Genomic DNA, 20758 nt, shown 5'->3' on the forward strand with positions numbered 1-20758 from the left:
CCCCACGAATGTGGAATTGCAGGCTACTTGGATGAATGTTCGAATGTAAGGGAGCAAGCCTCAGCCAAAGGAGGTAGAATCCTTGCTTAAGAGGAAGTAGCAGTGTGGGGACATCTTTGCTTAATGGGAGCCGTTTAAACTCTTCATAGAAACTCAATAAGCTCTACATCTTATGTTTGGAAAGCAGTATGGTTACGCAGCTGCTAACCTAATGACTTGAGTCTTCTGCTCTGCAACCACGTTTTGTTTTCAAGCAGTGCATACATCAGTTTAGGCTTTGGACAAGGAGATTTGTAATGCAAATAGTGATAAACCAGAATCAGTGCTACTGACGAGTGTAATGGTGAAATGCAGCAAATCAAGTGTTCCTGGAGAACTGTGAGATTACAAAACCAATAAGCCATGAAGCACTTTTTTTTTTTTTTTTTAATCAATTCTTATATGCTGAAATAACACCTTCAAGAAAATCTGTTTATCCAGCCAGGCGACGGTGTCTACCTGTAAGCACAAAGGAAACGCCTTGAGAGTTCGTTTGCTGTATTTGAAGTTCTTATACCCTGCAGAAATAATTATTTAGAGTAACATGTAACTGAGGAGATCGTAGCAGGAAGTATATTATTTCTAGCATTAAATTGCTGCCCCGTTGCCAGTGCAATCTAGGGAGAGAACTGTATATAATAGTTAAACTCCCCTGGACTGACTTAAATTTTAAAATATTCTGACAAAGTAAGCTCTAAATCACTTGACATTTTGAACAGTTTTAAACGGGTACAAAACCGAAGCTTTATAAACCAAGCAGCATTTATAATGCTTCATATATAAAAACAATGCCTATTTTTAAGATTTGTTACATATCTATGTAGATACGCTTGCTGGAAAAGCCAGGTCTGTTGTAGACCAAATGCTGCAGATTAAGACTTGTGGCTTACCAGTTTCATTTCTGTATTTTCTTGGAAAATGTTTCGAGTTAGAGTTTAAATATAAAATGTAAATACTGTACAGATATATATTGAAATAAGTATTCCTTGGTGTACACAGGTGATTTGCATGACAAATACTCTGTATCGATCATTGTTAAAAACGTAATGTTCTGTGTAAATCCACTGCGTATTAATCTTTTCATTTATCATCAAGAGCTGTTACTTAAGCCTGGACATTCTCAAAAACAAAGTGTGAAACTATATACCATTGTGTAGCTCCTCCTTTATCAAGAGTACATGCAAGATAATTGCTCCTTTTTTTTTCTTTCTAGAGGATGATCATAGAATCATAGAATCATAGAATATCCTGAGTTGGAAGGGACCCTTAAGGATCATCAAGTCCAACTCTTGATACCGCACAGGTCTACCCAAAAGTTCAGACCATGTGACTAAGTGCACAGTCCAATCTCTTCTTAAATTCAGACAGGCTCGGTGCAGTGACCACTTCCCTGGGGAGCCTGTTCCAGTGTGCAACCACCCTCTCTGTGAAGAACCCCCTCCTGATGTCGAGCCTAAATTTCCCCTGCCTCAGCTTAACCCCGTTCCCGCGGGTCCTGTCACTGGTGTTAATGGAGAAAAGGTCTCCTGCCTCTCGACACCCCCTTACGAGGAAGTTGTAGACTGTGATGAGGTCTCCCCTCAGCCTCCTCTTCTCCAGGCTGAACAGGCCCAGTGACCTCAGCCGTTCCTCGTACGTCTTCCCCTCCAGGCCTTTCACCATCTTCGTAGCCCTCCTCTGTACACTCTCCAACAAGTTTCATGTCCTTTTTATACTGTGGTGCCCAGAACTGCACACAGTACTCGAGGTGAGGCCGCACCAGCGCAGAGTAGAGCGGGACAATCACCTCCCTTGACCTACTAGCGATGCCGTGCCTGATGCACCCCAGGACACGGTTGGCCCTCCTGGCCGCCAGGGCACACTGCTGGCTCATATTCAACTTGCTGTCTACCACGACCCCCACATCCCTCTCTTCTAGGCTGCTCCCCAGTGTCTCATCGCCCAGTCTGTACGTGCAGCCAGGATTTCCCCGTCCCAGGTGCAGGACCCGGCACCTGCTCTTATTGAACTTCATGCGGTTGGTGATCGCCCAGCTTCGATTTTATTTTGATTCGATTTTATTATTATTATATTTATTATTATTATTATTATTATTATTATTATTATTTTATTATATTTTTGATTGATTTTATTATGATTCGATTTTATAGCATGGATTATAACCGCTCTTGCAAGTGACCTTCTTTTAAGCACAACAGTTTAAATGATCAGGTTACAGAGAAAACCCTTTCACTGCAAAATAGATTCAATAAAGACTTGTGGCTTACCAGTTTCATTTCAAAACCCAAGGTGTTGGGTTTGATGGAAAAATGGTTGGTTTGGATGGTAAAAAGGTCGTCCGTTTTGATGGTAGGTTTAGTCTGAGTATTGAAGGCTTCCATCAGTAAGCTCTGCATCTGAAAGACAAAGGGAAGAAATGTCATTCCCTGTTGTGATACTCAACATGGAACTGTCTGGCTCAGTGGTTTTCTTTCTAAAGAGAGAAGTCACAACCCTGCACACAGCTTGATCTGCTCTCTGACTACAGGGCTGAACTGACTGGAGAAGGCAGCTTCCAAAGCCCTCCCATTAAACTGACTGCATTTCAGTTCCATGCTAAAATTGGTCAACTGTACAGAATATTAGGACAAAGCTACCTGTTTTGATAGCAAACGGTAGACCTTAGGTAAGTTGCATTCATTTGAAGGTTTGACTGGACGGCATCCTTGTTTTACTAGTGATCTTGTGGTCAAGCTGACCAAATCCTAGCCACAGAACAGAAGCGTTCAGAAACTGGCTAGAGAGAGCACTTATTAGAGAGAGCAGGAATTTAACTGCTTTAACGCTGCTCTTTCTCTCACGTATCTGGAATTTCCTTAAATCACAAATTATCACTAGCTATCCTTGTTAATTTATTCAAAGTAACATGAGTCCAGGTGAAAAGGCACACTCTAACAAGTCCTCAGTTGTTCCTAGTCTGCTCCTAGCTTACTTGAGAGGTTCAATACAGTAAGAAATAAATAAATAAATAAATAACCTGCTGAAGTGGCCTTTTTTCAGATTAGATTCCACCATTCAGAAAATCCTGCTTAAGAGATGTTTTTTCTTTTCTTTGAAAGACTGACCTTCCCCCACATGAAACTAATTAGTATCTTTAGGCTTGATGAAATACATGAATTCCTCAATTTACCAAAATTGCTTTGCACAGCCCTCCCATCCTGCTTATGTTGCAAGCAGCGTATCTAAGTGGGGTACTGTTGGGGTACATCTCTTTCACTCATGTAGCCCAGTGATCCCAATGCCCTGGACTTGTGTAATGTGTGCAAGACATTTACTTTCTCCCTATACTTTTGACTGGTTTAGAATAAGCGAGTTCGCCATCTGCTGGCCAGAGAATTCACCGAAGCCCAAAGAGCATTAGAGCAGACGCATTTTCTTCTGTGCTATTCCTGATTTATCAGCTAGAAGAGACACAGTTTAGTACAATCAGGATTCTTTTGACATTAGTAGCATAAAAAGTCTATTTTTGCAACACTGGTATTTGAAAGACCTCCGTTCAGTCCCTAATTTTGTTCTTGATAATGGGACAGATTGTATTAATGTTTGCAAGAATGTGTGAACAACCAGCCTCCCCTCCATGTCGTATTTTAAGATTAAAACTTGTGGTCGTCCCTGTCTCAAAACACAGTCATGCTTTGCAACAATCGCACTCCCTCTTTAGCTTGAAGGAACTTGTCAGTGCCAGAATCTACTGACTATGGCAATTTACTTCATCATCCAAACCGGGGCAGAATTTTTGAAAACCTCTTGCAAGATTTCACTTCTCCAAACATTATGTAGAAGACATTCAGCTGTAAAGCAAGAAGATGAAGTCCTTTGTTTCCTATGCCAGAATGACATTTTCAACACTGAACAGGATTGTCACCGACCGTTAACTGGTTGTTAAGTTGTGGCTAGGTATAAAATGTAGAAAATGTTTAAAAATAAAACTTGCCTTTGGATAGTGAACTGTCTTCTTCGGGGATTACTTCAGTTACCTGTAAGAGGAAAACAGATGATTTGGGGGGGTTGTTTGTTTTTAAGAACGGGTGCAGTCTTGCCAGTAATTTAGCTGGTATTTTTCAAAGTGACCTCTTAGAAACTTTACAGCACTGTTGAATCAACATGTCTCTAACCCTACAATTAAATAATGCTAAAAGATGCAGCAATTTATCTTCCTGCAAGTGCTTATTAAGATATCTGAGTAACTGCGACCGTGGCTTCATCACAGATATATATATATATATATATTTAATACTACACACTTCTGCTCAGAAAGAAAATCACGGAAAATGTAAAATTTCATTTGAGATGCTGAATTTGTTGCAGTGTGAGATCTTCTTCATCACATGATTCTATTCGTAATTAAACCATATTATCTACTGAGAGACCAAGATTACGACAAGAACAGCACAGAGTTCAGCATGAAGCCGATCAGGAGCTCAAGTTTGTACTTATTTTTTTGTAAGGAGATGTACCAAGCTGGCTTTTTTATTGTTTCATCAGCACATTTCTAAGCCTATACGAGCAGGGGAAAAAAAAAAAAAAACAAAAAAAACCCAAGTAGAACAATTGCAGGGCTCCTCAGTTTACAGCATGAGGTCGCTTTTTCCAGGTGAAAAGCGGAGCCATAAGTGGCAGTACACTAAAGCCCTGGCACGTGGAGATCCGAGAGGAGAGCTGTTTGGCCCTCCTTTTCACTCCTGGGAACCACATACCTCAAAACCCACAGACTATGGGATATATCTCAGAGAAATCTTGGGAAAGGAGAGCATGAAGAGCATGTTTGTAAATTTATTTCTCCCTGGGCTTCTTCTGCTTCTCCAAGAAATACTTGTTTGAATATAACTTTGGCAGCAGTACTTATGCTGTTTTGCACCTACCACATTTAAAACTCCTACAAAAAACTGAAAAGTTAGACTGAAAAGCATCTCTTTCCGTTCTACTTTGTAAAGCTGCATATTTTCCTCATGCAAAACAACAGGGGAATGGAAGCTAGAAAAGGAAATGCTGAATGTAAAACAACACAGACCAAACCTCAGCCCTCCAGGACAAAAGCCGATAACTAAGTCCTTTCTAACATGCTGATTAGGTTTCAAGAGGATACCGCTTTAAATAAGTGTAATTGTCTGTCCATAGGCAGAAGCTGAATAATGGCAGGATGAATATCTATACTTAATTTTTTGTTACTGTCTTCCTGTAGCACACAGGGACTTGTTACGTTTAGGGAAAATGCTAACCTAATGGAGGGTTTAAACCATAAGCTAGTTTGTTATACCAAAATGACTGAGAGAACAAAGCATAAAGTGTTTTCAGATTTCTAGTACACCTTGATTGCTATCCATTAAACTTAAGACAGGTTAAACAAAGCACAGGAAATAAGAGAACTCCTAGTCCCACAACTGGCAAATTGTGCGCACACTTTCCATTCCTGAGAAAATAATACACAAACCTGAAAAATGCATTTAACTGAGAAAACGAAGACATCCTTGTCCTATTGGAAGACTAAGGTGACAGCTCTTGGGCTCAGTGATTTTCAGATAAGCTCCAGTCTTCAACTTGCAGACACCAGTGACAGCTCCTTTTTTTGCATTGAAAGGGAAAATGTTTCAACAACACATTGAAAACATACTTAAGGGACAAGAAACAAAATCAAGACTGCAGTGAGAAGGAAAACAGAAAAACAATACTGGGAAAAAAAAAAAAAAAGAGAAAAGAGAAAAGACCTTGGTCTTTGTATCGACCAACGAGATAAGCCTTACACATTTTTAAGTTTATTTTTGACGATTGATTGATGCGTTACCAGATATTAAGTACTAATCAAGAGCAAATATTAACACTAGTAAGAATAAATCCGATCCACCAGCCCTTATTCAAAATACATCAATTTCTAATTTGGAGATAACGTCTCTCTGACAAGGAAGTAGAAAAGCTGTAAATACCGATATAGTTTCCTCTCCCGATGTTCCATATACATACCGACGCTGTTCCTACACCTACACTCTGAGCATAAATTTATGTTGACATGAGTATCGGGTGTTATTTCTCTCTCTGTTTGCCTTGAGAGACTCTCCTCCTGTCCACTGAAAAGTAAACTCAAGATTCCAGATCAGTTAAGACAGTTGCTAGCCTCCCATTCAGAGTTCTGCAGCAGCGCTGTTCAGATTTTTCAGCAGTCTCTTTACAAAATGACCACTTATAAGTGTACAAAAACACTTATCACCTAGCTTCTCAGTAGGTACACGTTTGGCCTCTCTTAAGCAGAGAGTCAATCACAGCTTAAGATTTTATACAAGATCCCATTTTCAAGTTTGGGATTATTTCAGAAAATCTTTTTGCCTAGAAACAGTACTACTAGTAACACTTGAACTGGTTTGCCAGCACAACCTTTACCCTGTTAGAAATGATGCTGACTTCTACCTTCATGTAGCATACATAGTGTCCTGTGCGACAGTTGATTCCATGATGCACCAGCACCGCATATAAGGCGTAGAGGAGTGGTTCTCCACTTGACTGAGACATGTAGGCTCAGAGGTCCAAATACTCAGGATATTTTACCTCCTAGAGAAAGACCAAGAAGATAGAAAAATTACATCAGAGTACTTCGCGGACTAGCCAGAGAAAAACACTTCCAAAAAACAGAGACTGGAATTATATGAATATATTTCTTGATTCACTAAAAATAAGTCTTCCCATAAGCAATGTTTAATACTAGAAGTTGCAGACAACTGTTTCCTGATGAATTAGCCTTCTCAGAGGAAAGTATATGCTTCTTGTCAAGCAGGAACTTTACTGATATTAAGAGAAAAATGAAAAAAAGAGAAAATGAAAATAAAAGCAGACCATTTCTCTATATTCTTAAGGTATATTCTTAATATACCTTGTTGATCTTTCCACCTGTGAAATCTGCAAATCTTTTCAGTGATGTTGTGAGAACGTTGGAAGAACGGTGTATGGTAAATCTCTTGGATGCAGGAACCATCTTTTTACACCTTAAAAACAAGCAGAGACAAGTGTTTGAAAGCATCTTCTTTTTCGCCCCCAAAACAAACTCCTTTTAATGTCTCACGCATGCTTATGCTATTTGAATGATATTTACTTGCATCATGTGTTTGGTTTTTTCTTTTCATAAACCCATGCACTGCATGTCACGTTTGTTAATACAGAGAAGAAGGTAAGTTTTACCAACAACTCAGAGCACAGCGGGAACAGGAATCTCTCACAAAAGCATATTACCAGGGAGTTATAAAATATAAACAAAAAATAGTAAAAATGAGTTATATATAAGACTAATAACAGTTATCAGCAATGGAAAAAGTACTGTACATGTGCAAGGCCTTTCCTTTTAAGCTCACAAAAAGACAGAAAATTCTGGCTTTAAGTGTGACTGAACCGATCACACCTCAAAGAGCACGTTAAGGAAGGACCATGCAATTCAGATGTGAGGTGCTATTACAGTTCTTTCTCTTCCTCAGACATCACTTATGAGAATCCTGAATACGCTGCATGTTGCTTTCTAGGATCCGCAGGCTAAGACGAACCTGGGATTAAATTGCTTTAATAACCTATTGGACGCTCTTGATTCGACACCTTAATTTCCTTAGTATCCAACAACAAGAAGTGGATACTGCATTTTTCATTTAGAGGGGTCAGGCATGAATCCTACAGAACTGAGCCGGGCACTCTGTGCTTTTCTGAGGGGATGTTTGACTAACAGCTTGTTTTGCCAAACCATCTTATGCAAATGTTCAATTGTTTCTCACATACGTAGAAACATCTTACATATTGATCAGCACAGAGAGCGCCTGAACTCAATAGGCTTTCCCTGTGCACGGGTTAGGCTTAAGGGAGCTCATTTAGGACATTAGTCCACATCGACAGGTTTCACAGTTCAAGAGCTGTTTCACAGTGAACGCTAGGACCTGCAGCAACCTGCTGCTGCCTTCCACTCCAAATCATTCTCCACAGCTCCTTGCTTCAGCTCACCACTACTTACTGGGCATGTCTTTTCACTTCTGCCAATATGAATATTTCAGCATGCAGCTACACGCCTAGGAAGCTTGACAAGCCATGGTGCAGACAATGCTACGAGAAAAGTCCAATATCAGCTAATAGCCACTCTTCTTAGATTTCCAAAACAGATGTAACGTTTTCAAGTTTGGGATTATTTCCGTGCACCAGTTGTTTAAACAAAATGAAGCAACAACAACAACAACGAAGCTGCGTCTCCTTATTTCTAAATGAAGTTAAAAGATAACTTATGCTCTAAGTCATGCAATACATAAAACTAATATCTAGCATTAAGGCATAATTAGTTAATAATCTCACTCGCTACATTTGTAGCAATTCTCTCCATCCAGCTCTTCAGGTTTCACAAATAGTTCTAGAGCTCTGGTAACAGATGAAACCGCCTAGAGGAGCGAGAAAGAAGAGCGTAAAGTCACTGTAAATTCAAAATTCCAGAGACGCACTAGGAGTTTATAAGAGAACCTGACTAATACATACTTAAGCGATCTACTATGAGCACTGTCAAGAAGGAGGCAGAAAGAGCATGCTCAGCGTTTACCTCACCTGGAAGTCATTCTACTTTGAAACAAATCATTTTCCAGTAACGCAGACAGCATCTATAGTGTGCTTTGTCATCAATACTGGCAACAAATCCAGCAGTCTAACAATTAGATGCATATTGAGGTAGAACAACAAAGAAGTATGACAGTATCATAATTTGTGCAGACATAAAATTCTTTCAGCTTAAACCCAATGCAAATTTGGAGACTCTTTACATGGCTTCCATCAGCGCATTCCTCTATATTCTTAAACCTATAATAGCAGGGAAAAAAAGAAAAAGAGAAAAAAAACAAAAAAAAACAAAAAGGAGAAAAAAAGCAGGATTTTTACATATTACATATTTTTACATATTACATAGTTTACATATCCCTCCACATGCTGTTCTGAATAATAGCCAAAATATTCATAGCCACTGTATTTGTTCTCCCCACACAGCTGAAAAAACAACATTTGAAACATATTTTTCAAAACATATTTTGATATCCAGCAGACTGTTCAGTCATCAAGCATTTAAAGACTGTTTTAGATAATCTCTAGATTAATCTAAAAGGAATCCCATAAACATGCTGCAGCCGCTTACCTTTAATATACTCGCTGGATGCGATGTTTCTTCCTTTCACCTGCACTGGAAGGCTTCCCTTCCTTGTGAGGTTGTTTACTGCCCTCACTTCTGCATTGCTCTCATAAAGAGCCATCTGGAGGATGGGATTCTTCCTTCTTCTCCCGGGTTTTCTTCTGGAAACGAGGATCTAAGTGTTCCAAGAAGCCTTTCACTTTCCTGATGTTTCTCCTTTTTCTTCTTTTTGTTACGCTTGCGATTGGCATTGTCAAAGTGGAGCGCAGAGAAATACAAATCATAAAGTCTGAAAGAAACATGCAAGTTAAAAAGAGAAAAAAAGATGTGGCACTTGTTGCATACAGGAAACTTTATTTATTTTACCACAGGCGATGATTTGCCGCATGTCAGCTATTTTGTGGTACTTTGTGCACATGTAACTTCCTTTAGATGCAGCAAACTTAAGCCCTCAGATTGAAGGACCATAGGTCCTGGTTGGTACACAGATCATTAACAATGGTTAGCTCTGGAATATGTGCAAGTAAAAAAAAAAAAATATTTTAACCTAATCCAGAATGGTGTGCAGATGTGATTCGAACTACGTGGTCCAAAGCTAGTGCTCTGACACAATTCAGCAATACCTTTCCTGTCTTCACTGATCAACCTAATGATCCCCAGTCATGATCCCCAGCCAGATTATGCTATCTAAATAACTCAGAAACTATGAAAAAAAAAAAACAAAACATGAGAAGCACCCAGAAAAGAATTAGGAAAAAAAATGCTGATTAGGCTGGAATCCCTGCTTACTTGGAATCCTTCTCTCCCTGTTTATCTTCAGACTTCTTTTTCTTCTAGAACTTCTTATATTTTTTCATGTTTTCACCACCTAAAACCTCCTTTTCTACCTTTCTGCGTTGCCTTTCTATTTCACTTTCACTACCTTCTGCACGAGTATATTGTCTTTTTCTGTTTCCTTCTTTTGCCTTTTTCTGGCGACAGTTCTCCAAATGAGCTGACACAGGTGGAAGTGCATGTCTCTCACGCGAATGTTTTCCAGAATGTTGCTGAGCTACTGAGCAACGATGTGAGTCTGCTCTGGGTGTGCTAAAGTGATGTACATCTTCCTCTCTCAAGAGGGAACCGTGAGGCCATCTGCTTTTGTAATGATAACGCTTATGTGACCTGCTGGAGTAAGTCTGAGTCAATTTGTCAAAGTCTTTATCACCGTGAGAGAACTTTCTCTCTCTACTGTCTCCTGCTGCATGAGGTGAATAGTAATCCTTGTAATAGCTACATTTTTCCCATTTCCGTGGTTCATCTTGATAGTATCTTTCTCTGCTCCAACTTCTTTCCCCTTTGGAATGGTAATATCTAGCGCTATCTTGTTCTGATCTTCCTCTGCTTCGAGATCTGTACTTTGAATATTTTACTGGTCTTCTGCCATTATCAGGGCTGTTCCTTTCACTATGGGAAGATCTGTACCTGCTTCCCTCCCAATACTCCTGCTTGTGACGCTTTTGCTTAACAACTTCCACACTCCGAGAGCACCTTCTCTTGCTGGAATGACCATCTTTTTGACTCTCCTTCTCTTCAGTAGGAGAATGTTCCCTCTTTCTCTGGTAACGCTCTTTGTCAGATTTTTTAGTCTCGTCCTTTGTATCTTGGCATCTATCTGTAACAGCTAAGGAGGAAAGGTTTTTAGAACTACATTCACTGTCAGACTTTAGAGGGGAAGTTTGCCGCAATTTCTCACCAGTCTCAGAAGACTCTTTGATGTAGAAAACATTTTCTTCTGAAATCAGTTCATGTTCTTTTGATCTTCTTGGTTTCTCCTTGTCTCCACGGTCATCACATTGGTACTGTTCAAGGTATTCATCATTCTCAGTAGATTTCGGAGGTCCCGGGACACTGCACAAAATAAAAACACGTTTCCGTCTCCCTCCACCTGCTGCTCTGAGAAAAAAGGGGTGGGGGCGACGGGGGAACAGCCAATGTTTCTCCAGATAATGGAGAAAAATGGAAAAACATTCTATGAAGAAACACAAGTTCTCCGCGAGGCACCAGCCTGCATCAGAGTGCTATGCACAGTGTCGATCATTAGTTCTGTTCGCAACACTGGCCATACAGTACGGAATTCTACTGATTTAAATCCTTCCATTAAATAGTATTAGTAGACAGATAAAACCGCAATGAACTTCCATAAAATCTTGTCTTAATCAGACTGTGCTCATTTTACCTTCTTTCCTCTGACAAGCTGTTCAGCTGGCTGGCCGTGAGGGATTCCATGATGACTTCTCGAGGGACTGGAGGCATAGCTCCAGGCATCTGCAACTAAAACGCACAAGTCAGCAGACAGAAAAAATACCATTTGTGCTGAGGACTAGTCTTCTCAGAATTTCTACATTAAATGCTAAGCAAGATCGCTTTGTGTTGTATGCATTATCTACACTTCAAAGATAACGCCAACTCACCTCCCAAAATCTACTTTATGAAACTTAAGAATTTTTATCTCAGCTCAGCTTAAGCTGACAAGTTCTAATGTCAGCTCAGCTCTGCAAATTCTAATGGCATAATATCACAAAGGGTTACGATCAAATTTGTGCTGTGTTTTCTCAGCATTTCGCCTGAATTAGGAACATGATAAACACTCCCGAATACATCGTGGGTGAGAAATTCTCGATGGAGCAAACTACTATGTTTCAAGCAATCCGTTTGTTTTAGAAACGAACATCTCACAAGGTTTAACAGGTTCAACTTGGCAAGTGGAATCATCAAGTTTCAGTCCGTTTTCTTTAGATTCATGAACTAAACTAATAGCACCATTCAGTGAATCAGTGTTTGGCAGCTCATGCTGGGATCTTCCTTCATCAGCATTCTGACAGGAAGAATGGGAATTCTGCGATGTACGGACTACCTTTCCAACCAAAATTCCACATTGCATTGCAATTCCTTTTAAATAAGCCCTTTGACTCCTCCTCAGATTTTCCTGAAGATTCTGCACCGTAAGGGACTGTGTTATCAGAGCTGAGTTTAGGATTTCCATTCACCTTTGGCTCCACAAAAATTTCAGCAGAAACTCTTTTTTTTTTTTTTTTGTATTTGTATTTGCTTCATTTGCTTTACCGAATTTGTGATTGTGGATGAAGGAACAGCCTTGTAGAGATCTTCATCCTCCACAGCACTGCTAAGACAGTCAGGCTGTGACACAGTCTGACGAGCAGGCAATTTATTGTGAATACTGATGGTGATCTTCTGGTTTTTTGACGTATCAGTAATTGAAGGCCTGGTAATCGCCTGTTCTTGAACACAGGCCATTGGTGGTGCTGAAGATGGCCTTTTTAGGGTGACACCAGTGGTATTTGCATCCTCTTTTATGGATCCATTTCCATTTAAACGACTTGAATTCTGTATTTAAAAAGAAGAAATTGCAAGACGGGTTAATGCAAACACTCCATTTAACATTTTTAAACATGTCATTCTCCTACTAAGTATTTCTACAAATGGTCTTAACACCTAAAAAGCAAAAAACACTGCCCTTAAAAGATAAATGCAAGTCCCATAAGTGTATTTAATTCCTGCTTTTGGTTTACTGCATATTGATATCAAATTAACATCATTTTTGAAAACCATCCAAACAACTTAACATTGCCTAAAGCTATTCCCAAATATATTTAGTTTCCCCTTTAAACATACCCCAAAAAGCCTGGAATAATTGTTCTGGTGCTCAGGAATAAGACAATTTGGTTTCCCTGTCTTAGCTAAAGTGACGTCGATAGGAAAAACAAGTCCTCTTTTAAATGATTCGAGGATTAGTACACTCTACTTAAATTGTCAAAGAGCGTAGCTCTCTGTGCTTTACAAAGCTGTCTAGGAGGTATAAACAATGGAGTCGCATGGCTGCGCAATTCAGCAGTAACCACTGTTTGAATGACTCTGGCTGTAGCATGAGGGCTGTGAAGACAACTGCAGCGTGGGAAGGAAAACAAAACAAAGATGCCAAAAACCAAACAAAAAACCCCACACCAAACCCCAAACCCACTGTCCGTTTGGTGCCATTATCTGCCCTCCCGCTTCCCTAAATTACCTTAATCATATGAGGAGGAAGTCGTGGTCCCAGAAATCCAGCCTGCTTACTGTTAGCCCCCCGCTGACCAGGGGGGAATGAACAGGGATAAGACGGTGCTGCTAAGTAAAAAGCACGTTCTCCGAGCGTCAAATCATAGCGCCTTCAGAAAAGAGCAGTGATCTCAGTTTAGTTTTTCTTTCGGCCTACTCTTGGATTAAATCCCATCCTATAATTTTATAGGAACAGTTCATACGATATGGAAGCCTTCTCTACAGAAGACTTAGCCAAGACTACAAACTGAAAAGTAGGTAACAGTCTTCCTACTATGACTATCACTTTCAGAGCAATAATTCATTCTTACACCACAGATGGCCTTCATTTCTCTCCTTCTCTAAATTAGCCAGCTACAGATAACACATATACAGCAATTTACACAAGTGCTGCAGTTTAAGGCCAAGCAACAAAAGATAATAAATGACAGAGAATTTCAGGTTAGACAGAACTGAATTAGAGAAATAATCATCTTTTCCTGGGAGAGAAAGAAAAACACTTGCAAAAAGAAAAGTATCAATAACAGGAGAGTAAATCTCTTCTGAACACATTTGAATACTTGTTATTACCTGATATAAAAAAGTAAGTAAGCTTGCTGACCAAGAACTCTTTTAATGTCAGTACGGACTACTTTTGCATCATTCATCTGATACCAAAGTCCATTACCAGCCTGCAAATAAAGACAACGATATCTTTAGATGAATTGCATGTTTTCCAAATGAAATCACAGATAGCAATAAAATACACACGTGTCAAATAAACATATAATGAAATCTTTTTCCCTAGAAACAGTACTACTAGTAACACTTGAACTGGTTTGCCAGCACAACCTTTACCCTGTTAGAAATGATGTTGACTTCTACCTTTATGTAGCATACATAGTGTCCTGAGCGACAGTTGATACCATGATGCACCAGCACCGCATATAAGGCATAGAGGAGTGGTTCTCCACTTGATTGAGACATGTAGGCTCGGAGGTCCAAATACTCAGGATATTTTACTTCCTAAAGAGAGACCAAGAAGATAGAAAAATTATATCAGAGTACTTCGCGGACTAGCCAGAGAAAAACACTTCCAAAAAACAGAGACTGGAATTATATGAATATATCTCTTGATTCACTAAAAATAAGTCTTCCCATAAGCGACGTTTAATACTAGAAGTTGCAGACAACTGTTTTCTGATGAATTAGCCTTCTCAGAGGAAAGTATATGCTTCTTGTCAAGCAGGAACTTTACTGATATTAAGAGAAAGAATAAGCCGTAGTCGTTAGTCTACAATTATTGTCTGAAAATATTAACAACTTTCAGCTTTGGGGGATGTCCCATTACATGATGACAAAGTTGCATTACAGCGGGAAATATACCTTGTTGATCTTTCCACCTGTGAAATCTGCAAATCTTTTCAGTGATATTGTGAGAACGTTGGAAGAACGGTGTATGGTAAATCTCTTGGATGCAGGAACCATCTTTTTACACCTTAAAAACAAGCAGAGACAAGTGTTTGAAAGCATCATCTTTTTTGCCCCCAAAACAAACTCGTTTTAATGTCTCACGCATGCTTATGCTATTTGAATGATATTTACTTGCATCATATGTTTGGTTTTTTCTTTTCATAAACCCATGCACTGCATGTCACGTTTGTTAATACAGAGAAGAAGGTAAGTTTTACCAACAACTCAGAGCATAGCGGGAACAGGAATCTCTCACGAAAGCGTATTACCAGGGAGTTATAAAATATAAACAAAAAATAGTAAAAATGAGTTATATATAAGACTAATAACAGTTATCAGCAATGGAAAAAGTACTGTACATGTGCAAGGCCTTTCCTTTTAAACTCACAAAAAGACGGAAAATTCTGGCTTTAAGTGTGACTGAACCGATCACACCTCAAAGAGCACATTAAGGAAGGACCATGCAATTCAGATGTGAGGTGCTATTACAGTTCTTTCTCTTCCTCAGACATCACTTATGAGAATCCTGAATACGCTGCATGTTGCTTTCTAGGATCCGCAGGCCAAGACGAACCTGGGATTAAATTGCTTTAATAACCTATTGGACGCTCTTGATTCGACACCCTAATTTCCTTAGTATCCAACAACAAGAAGTGGATACTGCATTTTTCATTTAGAGGGGTCAGGCATGAATTCTACAGAACTGAGCCGGGCACTCTGTGCTTTTCTGAGGGGATGTTTGACTAACAGCTTGTTTTGCCAAACCATCTTATGCAAATGTTCAATTGTTTCTCACATACGTAGAAACATCTTACATATTGATCAGCACAGAGAGCGCCTGAACTCAACAGGCTTTCCCTGTGCACGGGTTAGGCTTAAGGGAGCTCATTTCGGACATTAGTCCACATCGACAGGTTTCACAGTTCAAGAGCTGTGCAAGACGCTGTTTAGTGAGCCAGCACAGGCTGCTAACATTCATTACCACAGAGCCAGCTCACATGCCCTGACACTCAATCTAACTTTGTTTCACAGTGAACGCTAGGACCTGTAGGAACCTGCTGCTGCCTTCCACTCCAAATCATTCTCCATAGCTCCTTGCTCCAGCTCACCACTACTAGAAAATGAAGCAACAACAACAACAACAAAGCTGCGTCTCCTTATTTCTAAATGAAGTTAAAGGATAACTTACGCTCTAAGTCATGTAATATATAAAACTAATATCTAGTATTAAGACATAATTAGTAATAATCTTACTCGCTACATTTATAGCAATTCTCTCCATCCAGCTCTTCAGGTTTCACAAATAGTTCTAGAGCTCTGGTAACAGATGAAACCGCCTAGAGGAGCGAGAGAGAAGAGCGTAAAGTCACTGTAAATTCAAAATTCCAGAGACGCACTAGGAGTTTATAAGAGAACCTGACTAACACATACTTAAGCGATCTACTATGAGCACTGTCAAGAAGGAGGCAGAAAGAGCATGCTCAGCGTTTACCTCACCTGGAAGTCATTCTACTTTGAAACAAATCATTTTCCAGTAACGCAGACAGCATCTATAGTGTGCTTTGTCATCAATACTGGCAACAAATCCAACAGTCTAACAATTAGACGTATATTGAGGTAGAACAACAAAGAAGTGTGACAGTATTATACTTTGCGCAGCAATAAAATTCTTTCCCCTTAAACCCAATGCAGACGTGGAGACTATTTACAGGGGTTCCACAGAAGGACAAAGTCCAATCCACTTTCTAACCACCACCAAGCTCTTATATTTTAACATTGTACGTGGTTTGGTTTTTTAAGTTAAACAAGTTTAATTTAGAAAGTTATACATGTACTTAAACATCATGAATTATATTTACAAAACCTCCTACCTTTACATCCAAAGTGATATCAAGAAATGCCTCATACGTATCCGAAACTGCTTTGCAATTCAAGCACTTCACTGGAAGCAAAATATAAATGCTTAACAACACGTGAAGGAGACTAACTGTCCACATTCAAGTTGTCGATAGATACTACTTCAGACAAACTACAGACTGCTTTACTACCGACAAAAGACACAGATCAGTTCTAAGGACAGGAATATTTTTAAAAGTACCTCTTGATCTTAGAAATCCTCCAAATATTTGATGAATGATGGTGGTAGCTTGAGAAGATCTGTCCAATCTGGAAATAAATTATAATCAGACCTCAGAAGATTTAAGGCACACAGTTAACTCTTCAAAGAGTTTTATGAAAACCAAGGATGACCTAGACTTTCAGTTTTGATAGTAAATAAAGGCCTAAAAGGTGCTAGAGAACGTATAAAAGTGAATTTGTTTATGCTTACTTGGTGCTTCCATTCAAGCACGCTTCCTGCATAGCATCAACAGTATAGCGCAAGAACTCGTGTGCGTCTTCTTGACTGCCAAAACGGAAATGTTGTCCTATTCCTAAATAAGAAGATGATAGTATTCACCTCATTTAAAAATGAAGTAATTCTCCTGTTTCTAAAATCTCTCTTCTTTACAGTGTTAAAACCATTTATACACATCAAATAATTATTTGAAGATTACAAGATGCTGAAAAAGAAACACATCTGAAGCCACTTACGACTGAGATTATTGATAACACGCGTAGGCTCGATGGCATCAACAGTGCAACGCAGGGCCTGGTTAATGTGAGTCTCCATCGTGCACATCATGCAAAAATCTTGTTCACGACCTGAAGAGTGAAAGAAGAAAGCATCCCAGTCTAGCGAAACAGACATAACTACAAACAAACATATAAGTAACATTTAAACTATAGATACAATATCCACTCTCCTTGTCCCAACAGTGTCCTAACATTTCATTTCACACAACTTTATAGAATAAAAATATCCATTAAGCCTGTATTCAAGTGCATTTTGTGATGAGAAATCTAAAAGACTACTGCAAAGTCACGTTTGTAAAGGCTGACAGGAATGTGAACTCCACAGGTTGCAAAATGTATGAGGAAAGAATATTTGACCTTGATGATACAGCATTAAGAGAACATGGGTTATTTTCAGCACAGTGCTGTCAGGTGAGCTTCATGATACAGAGCTACGAGTCCTTTGGGAAAAAGGAAAAATTACAGTAATGTATGTAATAGTACTTCTGCCCTCCTTTTTTCAACAGGATTCTTAACTGAAATGATTTCTATAGAAAGGAAGAAAACAGTTAAATTTCTAGGTATCGATACAAAGATACCAGCCTAAAAAGCATACAGGTTTAGTACAACATTTACTTTATAGTACAACATTTTATTTAGGACAAAATCAGTCTAGATTTTAATACAGTCCCACAAAAAAATCTAGTCGTGTTCATAACAGCTCATATTGCTTTCTAGGTTTTTTTTTTTTTTTTTTTTTTTTTTTTTAATTGGTTCAACAACGAACAGACCATTTATTGTAGTGCATTATGGAACCTCGGCTGTGCAGACTAAAGACCTATGATGCCAACATCCTAAATTTTATTGCCTTTCTAGCAGCAGGAAGCCCAAATAGCCCAAATGCCAAATGTTCATTAAATGCATTACTGTCCAATGCACTTCATTATTCCCATGAAGCAAGAAAAGATCCTTTTAAAAAAACAAACAAACAAACAAACAAAAAAAACACATGGTGCATTAAACGCACTCCATATGCTATTCCGAGCCCACTGCTAATACAATGCTCAAAGCCAGCGTCTACAGGTAAAATCAGGCAAGTAAGTTTGTCTCACAGAATCACTGCTGTTCTTTCACCTTCACAGCTATCCAACAGATTTAAAATACTGTTAGAAAGTACTCACATGACTGGCTGTGCTCAAGAGAAAGCATGTAATTGGCAAGTGGGGGGGTGTAGGTCAAACACTGTAGAGTAGCATTAAGAAAACACGTGTTGCCAAGATTGTACAGGCCAACTCCAACACTTTGTGTTTCTTGCCAATCCATACGTATCTTCTCAGGTGGAAAAAGAATCCTTTGTGGCGGAGCAATTCCATCATTAACAACTGCAAGAAAGTTATATTTAAAAAGAGATTTTGTTTGTTTGTTTCTAAGAAAGGTATTAAGTATATATAGGTATAGTGAATATATAAAGTATATATAGGCATAGTAAAAATACTATTCTGCGGGAGCACCTAGAGGAACTAGCTACAATCCAAAACAGAAAAACTTATTGCAGACACCTTTAATACCGCCATCTTCAAATTGGCTGGTCAACACAACGTTTTGGGAAAAAAAAGTTTAGTCAACCATTTTAATTTCTTCCTTATTATATGCTTTTTTCCTTATTATAACTTCAACCACAAACTTAGACTTGAAATTATATGGTAATAAATGCAAGGACAATGTAAAAACAAATAACTAGGAATGACGGTACCCCTACAAATATCAGATCTTTTCCTGAGCAATCTTAACATTCAAAAACCTGTGAATAATGGAACCTGTGAATAGCAACAATCAAACACTTTTCTTTGCAAAACAGAAAAGATATGGATGAATCAGTGCATTACAAAATGCTCCCCACATTTCTCTGTCGACTGTAAATATATCAAAATTAATTTCTGTAACGTCAGTCACTTCAGTTGCCTTAGGAGAATCGCTTTGGAAGTCTTTATTCACAGTAGTCCCGTTCTCTATCAGTGCAACAAGCAAGAACTACCACTTTCTACTTTTGTTTTGAAGAAAACGGAGGCAGGATAAAGCGCACACTTACTTAGATCTCTTTGGGCAAAAGGCTTAGATTTTTCAGAGGATCTACAATAAATAGCACCTCCACATCCTTGGGCCACAGAGACTTGGCTTGAATCTTCTGCAGGTGGTATCCGGCCCCAGTTTGCGGTGCGTGACATCAGTTTTTTAGTACTCGGTTTCTTGGATTTGCCAGACCGCCTTGAAGATGGCTTTTTAGACTTTGAAGATTTGGGCTTGTTAACTATGGTCATTGTTCTCATCTGCGACAGAGACAAATGTTCTGGCTGACGTAAGAATACCAAGAAGCATTCCAAGAAGAAAAGAGTAGTAGAAGTCCTGTCACTTAATCTCAAAGAAACGGCCTTGAAGAACTAACTTGCTGGTATGAATGATTTAAAAGGAATCCCCAAACTAAACACACAAAGGAAAAATTTCCATCAAAACTCTATCAGTATTACTTTTAGCTTCTGCAGAACTAGTGGCTGATGCCATTTCTTTCACTTTCGTAGGATTTTAATCCATTACAACTCTGGAGTCTTTTTAATATAAAAATGCAAATGACATTCTCTGAGGGGAATCAGTTATTTATTGCATTTTAGGAGCTTTGCAATTATCTATTAATTATTACCTATTATCTAATAGATAATGGTTGCGATTTATATATAATTGTTGCTCACGCTAGTAATGGAGCACTATTACTTTACTGCCTGCGCTTTTCTGCTTCGTGTGCACAAAGGTACCTGCATTTCGCTGCTACTTTACTTCTGTCTTTCCAGGGCTCACCCTCTACCTCACTGTCTACTGCACCAGTCATGATGGCTTGGTTGTGATTCTATAATGAGCCTAGCTTTTGAATACACTTTTTCTGGGCGTCACTTTGTGATAGCAAGTTAATTTGTGAGGGCTTATCACCTATGACCTGCTTCTCAGTAGGTACACGTTTGGCCTCTGTTAAGCAGAGAGTCAATCACAGCTTAAGATTTTGTCCAAGATGCCATTCACGAAACTGAGTTTAACCTTGACAGAACTGAGTTTAACCTTTAAACCTGAAGCTCCGTTAAAGAATAAAGCAGCACCCAAGCCAGGAAATAGAAGTTAATCGTCACTTTACCCTGAAACGCACGTAAAGCCGGTGAGCTATTCTGTGCTGGCAGGATTGCTGCCGGGATGGCCGACGAGGCGGCGGGCACAGGGGGCCACAGGACCTGCTCCCCGGGGCCACAGGTCCTGTCACAGGGGGCTGCCGGGGGTCTCCAGGCGCCGGGAACAGCGGCAACAGCGGGGACAGAGGGGACAGCAGCGACAGCAGCCGCCACCTCAGCCGAGGCC

General features: G+C 39.3%; 1 protein-coding gene, 1 long non-coding RNA gene and 2 pseudogenes across 4 annotated transcripts in view; 1 reads left to right on the top strand and 3 right to left on the bottom strand.

Moving 5' to 3' along the window:
• The window catches only part of LOC310904788 (uncharacterized protein), a 339287-nt gene that overhangs the window by 42487 nt on the left and 276042 nt on the right, over window positions 1-20758 (top strand).
• LOC310904720 lies at window positions 6223-8989 on the bottom strand. Its single transcript, XR_014588571.1, has 3 exons — window positions 8386-8989; window positions 6938-7049; window positions 6223-6618 (listed from the first exon to the last, which is right to left on the bottom strand). It is a non-coding gene; the product is annotated as an uncharacterized lncRNA (long non-coding RNA).
• The window catches only part of LOC310904756, a 35187-nt pseudogene continuing 23718 nt past the window's right edge, over window positions 9290-20758 (bottom strand). The window contains exons 17-18 of the transcript in view: window positions 9989-11013; window positions 9290-9488 (exon numbers count right to left, since the gene is read on the bottom strand). The product of the transcript in view is annotated as an uncharacterized misc_RNA (transcript). The remainder of the gene's footprint in view (window positions 9489-9988; window positions 11014-20758) is intronic.
• Window positions 11337-19793, bottom strand: LOC310904709 (ubiquitin carboxyl-terminal hydrolase 42-like; annotated as a pseudogene). Its single transcript has 13 exons — window positions 19452-19793; window positions 18544-18744; window positions 17342-17452; window positions 17079-17181; window positions 16848-16915; window positions 16621-16691; window positions 16004-16086; window positions 14663-14774; window positions 14162-14302; window positions 13868-13968; window positions 13266-13407; window positions 11877-12586; window positions 11337-11506 (listed from the first exon to the last, which is right to left on the bottom strand). The product of its transcript is annotated as a ubiquitin carboxyl-terminal hydrolase 42-like (transcript).

The sequence above is a fragment of the Anser anser genome, assembly GCF_964211835.1.
Source record: "Anser anser genome assembly, chromosome: 10".
In the NCBI taxonomy this organism is placed as follows: domain Eukaryota; kingdom Metazoa; phylum Chordata; class Aves; order Anseriformes; family Anatidae; genus Anser; species Anser anser.